The sequence below is a fragment of the Tursiops truncatus genome, chromosome 18, assembly GCF_011762595.2.
Source record: "Tursiops truncatus isolate mTurTru1 chromosome 18, mTurTru1.mat.Y, whole genome shotgun sequence".
NCBI lineage: Eukaryota > Metazoa > Chordata > Mammalia > Artiodactyla > Delphinidae > Tursiops > Tursiops truncatus.
Window position 1 is genome coordinate 20,753,813 of NC_047051.1, and position 6,000 is coordinate 20,759,812.

The following is a 6,000-nucleotide window of genomic DNA, read 5'->3' on the forward strand; positions in this document are numbered from 1 at the left end:
CCCCGAATCAGCTGCTCCTTTAACCCCGTCCTGTCTGAGTGAAGAACAGATGCCCTCAGGTGACCTACACGCAGAGGCGGGGCCAAATCCAAAGCTGAACCTCAGGAGCTGTGCGAACAAAGAAGAGAAAGGGAAATCTCTCCCAGCAGCCTCAGGAGCAGCGGATTAAATCTCCACAATCAACTTGATGTACCCTGCATCTGTGGAATACATGAATAGACAACGAATCATCCCAAATTGAGGAGGTGGACTTTGGGAGCAATGATATATATATATGTATTTTTTTCCTTTTTCTCTTTTTGTGAGTGTGTATGTGTATGCTTCTGTGTGTGGTTTTGTCTGTATAGCTTTGCTTTTACCATTTCTCCCAGGGTTCTGTCTGTCCGTTTCTTTGTCTGTTTTACTTAAAAAATTATTTTCTTAATAATTATTTTTTAATAACTTTAATTAATTTTATTTTTTTAATTTTATCTTCTTCCTTCCTTCCTTCCTTTCTTTCTTTCCATTTTTTCTCCCTTTTATTCTGACCCGTGTGGATGAAGGGCTCGTGCTGCTCCAGCCAAGCATCAGGGCTGTGCCTCTGAGGTGGGAGAGCCAAGTTCAGAACACTGGTCCACAAGACACCTCCCAGCTCCACATAATATCAAATGGTGAAAATCTCCCAGAGATCTCCATCTCAACGCCAAGACCCAGCTTCATTCAATGACCAGCAAGCTACAGTGCTGGACACCCTACGCCAAACAATTAGCAAGAAAGAAACACAACCCCATCCATTAGCACAGAAGCTGCCTAAAATCATAATAAGGCCACAGATACCCCAAAACACACCATCAGACATGGATCTGCCCACCAGATAGACAAGATCCAGCCTCATCCACCAGAACACAGGCACTATTCCTCTCCACCAGGAAGCCTACACAGCCCACTGAACCAATCTTAGCCACTGGGGACAGACACAAAAAACAACAAGAACTACAAACCTGCAGCCTGCAAAAAGAAGACTCCAAACAAGAAGTCAAGAAAAATGAGAAGACAGAGAAACACACAGCAGATGAAGGAGCAAGGCAAAAAAGCACCAGACCAAACAAACGAAGAGGAAATAGGCAGTCTACCTGAAAAAGAATTCAGAGTAATGATAGTAAAGATGATCAAAAATCTTGGAAGTAGAATAGAGGAAATACAAGAAACGTTTAACAAGGAACTAGGAGAACTAAAGAACAAACAAACAGTGATGAACAACACAATAAATGAAACTAAAAATTCTCTAGAAGGGATCAATAGCAGAATAACAGAGGCAGAAAAAGGGATAAGTGACCTGGAAGATAAAATAGTAGAAATAACTACTGCTGAGCAGAATAAAGAAAAAAGAAAGAAAAGAATTGAGGACAGTCTCAGAGACCTCTGGGACAACATTAAATGCACCAACATTCGAATTACAGGGGTCCCAGAAGAATAAAAGAAAAAGAAAGGGACTGAGAAAATATTTGAAGAGATTATAGTTGAAAACTTCCCTAATATGGGAAAGGAAATAGTTAATCAAGTCCAGGAAGCAGAGAGAGTCCCATTCAGGATAAATCCAAGGAGAAACATGCCAAGACACATATTAATAAAACTATCAAAAATTAACTACAAAGAAAAAATATTAAAAGCAGCAAGGGTAAAACAACAAATAACACCCAAGGGAATCCCCATAAGGTTAACAGCTGATCTCTCAGCAGAAACTCTGCAAGCCAGAAGGAAGTGGCAGGACATACTGAAAGTGATGAAGGAGAAAAACCTGCAACCAAGATTACCCAGCAAGGATCTCATTCACATTTGATGGAGAAATTAAAACCTTTACAGACAAGCAAAAGCTACGAGAAATCAGCACCACGAAACAAGCTTTAAAACAAATGCTAAAGGAACTTCTCTAGGCAGGAAACACACACAAGGAAAAGACCTACAAAAACAAACCCAAAATAATTAAGAAAATGGTAATAAGAACATACATATCGATAATTATCTTAAATGTAAATGGATTGAATGCTCCACCCAAAAGACATAGACTGGATAAATGGATACAAAAACAAGACCTGTGTATATACTGTCTACAAGAGACCCACTTCAGACATAGGGACACATACAGACTGAAAGTGAGGGGATGGAAAAAGATATTCCATGCAAATGGAAATCAAAAGAAAGCTGGAGTCGGGCTTCCATGGTGGCGCAATGGTTGAGAGTCCGCCTGCTGATGCAGGGGACATGGGTTCGTGCCCCAGTCTGGGAAGATCCCACATGCCACGGAGTGGCTGGGCCCGTGAGCCATGGCCGCTGGGCCTGTGCATCCGTAGCCTGTGCTCTGCAATGTGAGAGGCCACAACAGTGAGAGGCCCATGTACAGAAAAAAAAAAAAAAAAAAAAAAAAGGAAAAAGAAAAAAAGAAACCTGGAGTAGCAATTCTCGTATCAGATAGACTTTAAAATAAAGACTATTACAAGAGACAAAGAAGGACACTGCATAATGATCAAGGGATCGATCCAAGAAGATATAACAATTGTAAATATTTATGCACCCAACAGAGGACCACCTCAATACATAAGGTAAATACTAACAGCCATAACAGAGGAAATCAACAGTAACACAATCATACTAGGGGACTTTAATATCCCACTTTAACCAATGGACATATCATCCAAAATGAAAATAAATAAGGAAACACAAGCTTTAAATGATACATTAAACAAGATGGACTTAATTGATATTTATAGGACATTCCATACAAAAACAACAGAATGAATACACATTCCTCTCAAGTCCTGATGGAACTTCTTCAGGATAGATCATACCTTGGGTCACAAATCAAGCCTTGGTAAATTTAAGAAAATTGAAATCGTAACACGTATCTTTTCTGACCACAACGCTATGAGACTACATATCAATTACAGGAAATAATCTGTTAAAAAAAAAAAATACAAACACATGGAGACTAAACAATACACTACTTAATAACCAAGAGATCACTGAAGAAATCAAAGAGGAAATCAAAAAATACCTAGAAACAAATGACAATGAAAACATGATGACCCAATATCTATGGGACGCAGCAAAAGCAGTTCTAAGACAGAAGTTTACAGCAATACAATCCTACCTTCAGAAACAAGAAACATCTCAAATAAATAACCCAACCTTACACCTAAAGCAATTAGAGAAAGAAGAACAAAAAAACCCCAAAGTTAGCAGAAGGAAAGAAATCATAAAGATCACATCAGAAATAAATGAAAAAGAAATGAAGGAAACCACAGCAAAGATCAATAAAACTAAAACCTGGTTCTTTGAGAAGATAAACAAAATTGATAAACCATTAGCCAGACTCATCAAGAAAAATAGGGAGAAGATTCAAATCAATAGAATTAGAAATGAAAAAGGAGAAGTAACAATTGACACTGCAGAAATACAAAGGATCATGAGAGATTACTACAAGCAACTCTATGCCAATAAAATGGACAACCTGGAAGGAATAGACAAATTCTTAGAAAGGCACAACCTTCCAAGACTGAACCAGGAAGAAATAGAAAATATGAACAGACCAATCACAAGTAATGAAATTTAAACTGTGATTAAAAATCTTCCAACAAACAAAAGCCCAGGACCAGATGGCTTCAATGCTGAATTCTATCAAACACTTAGAGAAGAGCTAACACCTATCCTTCTCAAACTCTTCCAAAATATAGCAGAGGGAGGAACACTCCGAAACTCATACTACGAGGCCACCATTACCCTGACACCAAAAACCAGACAAAGATATCACAAAAAAAGAAAATTACAGGCCAATATCACTGATGAACTTAGATGCAAAAATCCTCAACAAAATACTAGCAAACAGAATCCAACAGCACATTAAAAGGATCATACACCATGATCAAGTGGAATTTATCCCAGGAATGCAAGGATTCTTCAACATACGCAAATTATTCAATGTGAAACACCATATTAACGAATTTACGGAGAAAAACCATATGATTATCTCAATAGATGCAGAGAAAGCTTTTGACAAAATTCAACACCGATTTATGATAAAAACCCTCCAGAAAGTAGGCATAGAGGGAACCCACCTCAACAAAATAAAGGCCATATATGACAAACCCACAGCAAACATCATTCTCAATGGTGAAAAACTGAAAGGATTTTCTCTAAAATCAGGAATGAGACAAGGATGTCCACTCTCACCACTATTATTCAACATAGTTTTGGAAGTCCTAGCCATGGAAATCAAAGAAGAAAAAGAAATAAAAGGAATACAAATTGGAAAAAAAGAAGTAAAACTAGTAAAACTGTCACTGTTTGCAGATGACATGATACTATATAGAGAGAATCCTAAAGATGCTACCAGAAAACTACTAGACCTAATCAATGAATTTGGTAAAGTAGCAGGATACAAAACGAATGCACAGAAATCTCTAGCATTCCTATACACTAATGATGTAAAATATGCAAGTGAAATTAAGAAAACGCTCCCATTTATCACTGCAACAAAAAGAATAAAATATCTAGGAATAAACCTACCTGGGAGACAAAAGACCTGTAGGCAGCAAATTATAAGACACACTGATGAAAGAAATTAAAGGCAATACAAACAGATGGAGAGATATACCATGTTCTTGGATTGCAAGAATCAACATTATGAAAATAACTCTACTACACAAAGCAATCTACGGATTCAATGCAATCCCTTTCAAACTACCACTGGCATTTTTCACAGTACTAGAAAAAATAATTTCACAATTTGTATGGAAACACAAAAGACCCCAAATAGCCAAAGCAATCTTGAGGAAAAAAAAAAAAAACGGAGTGGGAAGAATCAGGCTGCCTGACTTCAGACTATACTACAAAGCTACAGTAATCAAGACAGTATGGTAGTGGCACAAAAACAGAAATATAGATCAATGGAACAGGATACAAAGCCCAGAGATAAACCCACACACGTACGGTCACCTTATCTTTGATAAAGGATGCAAGAACATACAGTGGAGAAAAGACAGCCACTTCAATAAGTGGTGCTGGGAAAACTGGACAGGTACATGTAAAAGTATAAAATTAGAACACTCCCTAATACCATACAGAAGAATAAACTCAAAATGGATTAAAGACATACATGTAAGGCCAGACAGTAGCAAACACTTAGAGGAAAACACAGGCAGAACATTCTATGAAATAAGTTACAGCAAGATGCTTTTTGACCCACCTCCTAGAGAAATGGAAATAAAAATAAACAAATGGGACCTCATGAAATTTCAAAGCTTTTGCACAGCAAAGGAAACCATAAACAAGACAAAAAGACAACCCTCAGAATGGGAGAAAAAAATTGCAAATGAAGCAACTGACAAAGGATTAATCTCCAAAATTTACAAGCAGCTTATGCAGCTCAATATCAAAAAAACAAACACAATCCAAAAATGGGCAGAAGCACTAAACAGACATTTGTCCAAAGAAGATATACAGATTGCCAACAAACACATGAAAGGATGCTCAACATCATTAATTATTAGAGAAATGCAAATCAAAACCACAATGAGGTATCACCTCACACCGGTCAGAATGGCCATCATCTAAAAATGTACAAACAATAAATGCTGGAGAGGGTGTGGAGAAAAGGGAACACTCTTGCACTGTTGGTGGGAATGTAAATTGATACAGCCACTATGGCGAATGGTGTGAAGGTTCCTTAAAAAACTAAAAATAGAACTACCATATGATCCAGCAATTCCCCTACTGGGCATATACCCTGAGAAAACCATAATTCAAAAAGAGTCATGTACCAAAATGTTCATTGCAGCTCTATTTACAATAGCCAGGACATGGAAGCAACCTAAGTGTCCATTGACAGGTGAATGGATAAAGAAGATGTGGCACACATATACAATGGAATATTACTCAGCCATAAAAAGAAACGAAATTGAGTTACTTGTACTGAGGTGGATGGACCTAGAGTCTGTCATACAGAGTGAAGTGTGTCAGAAAGAG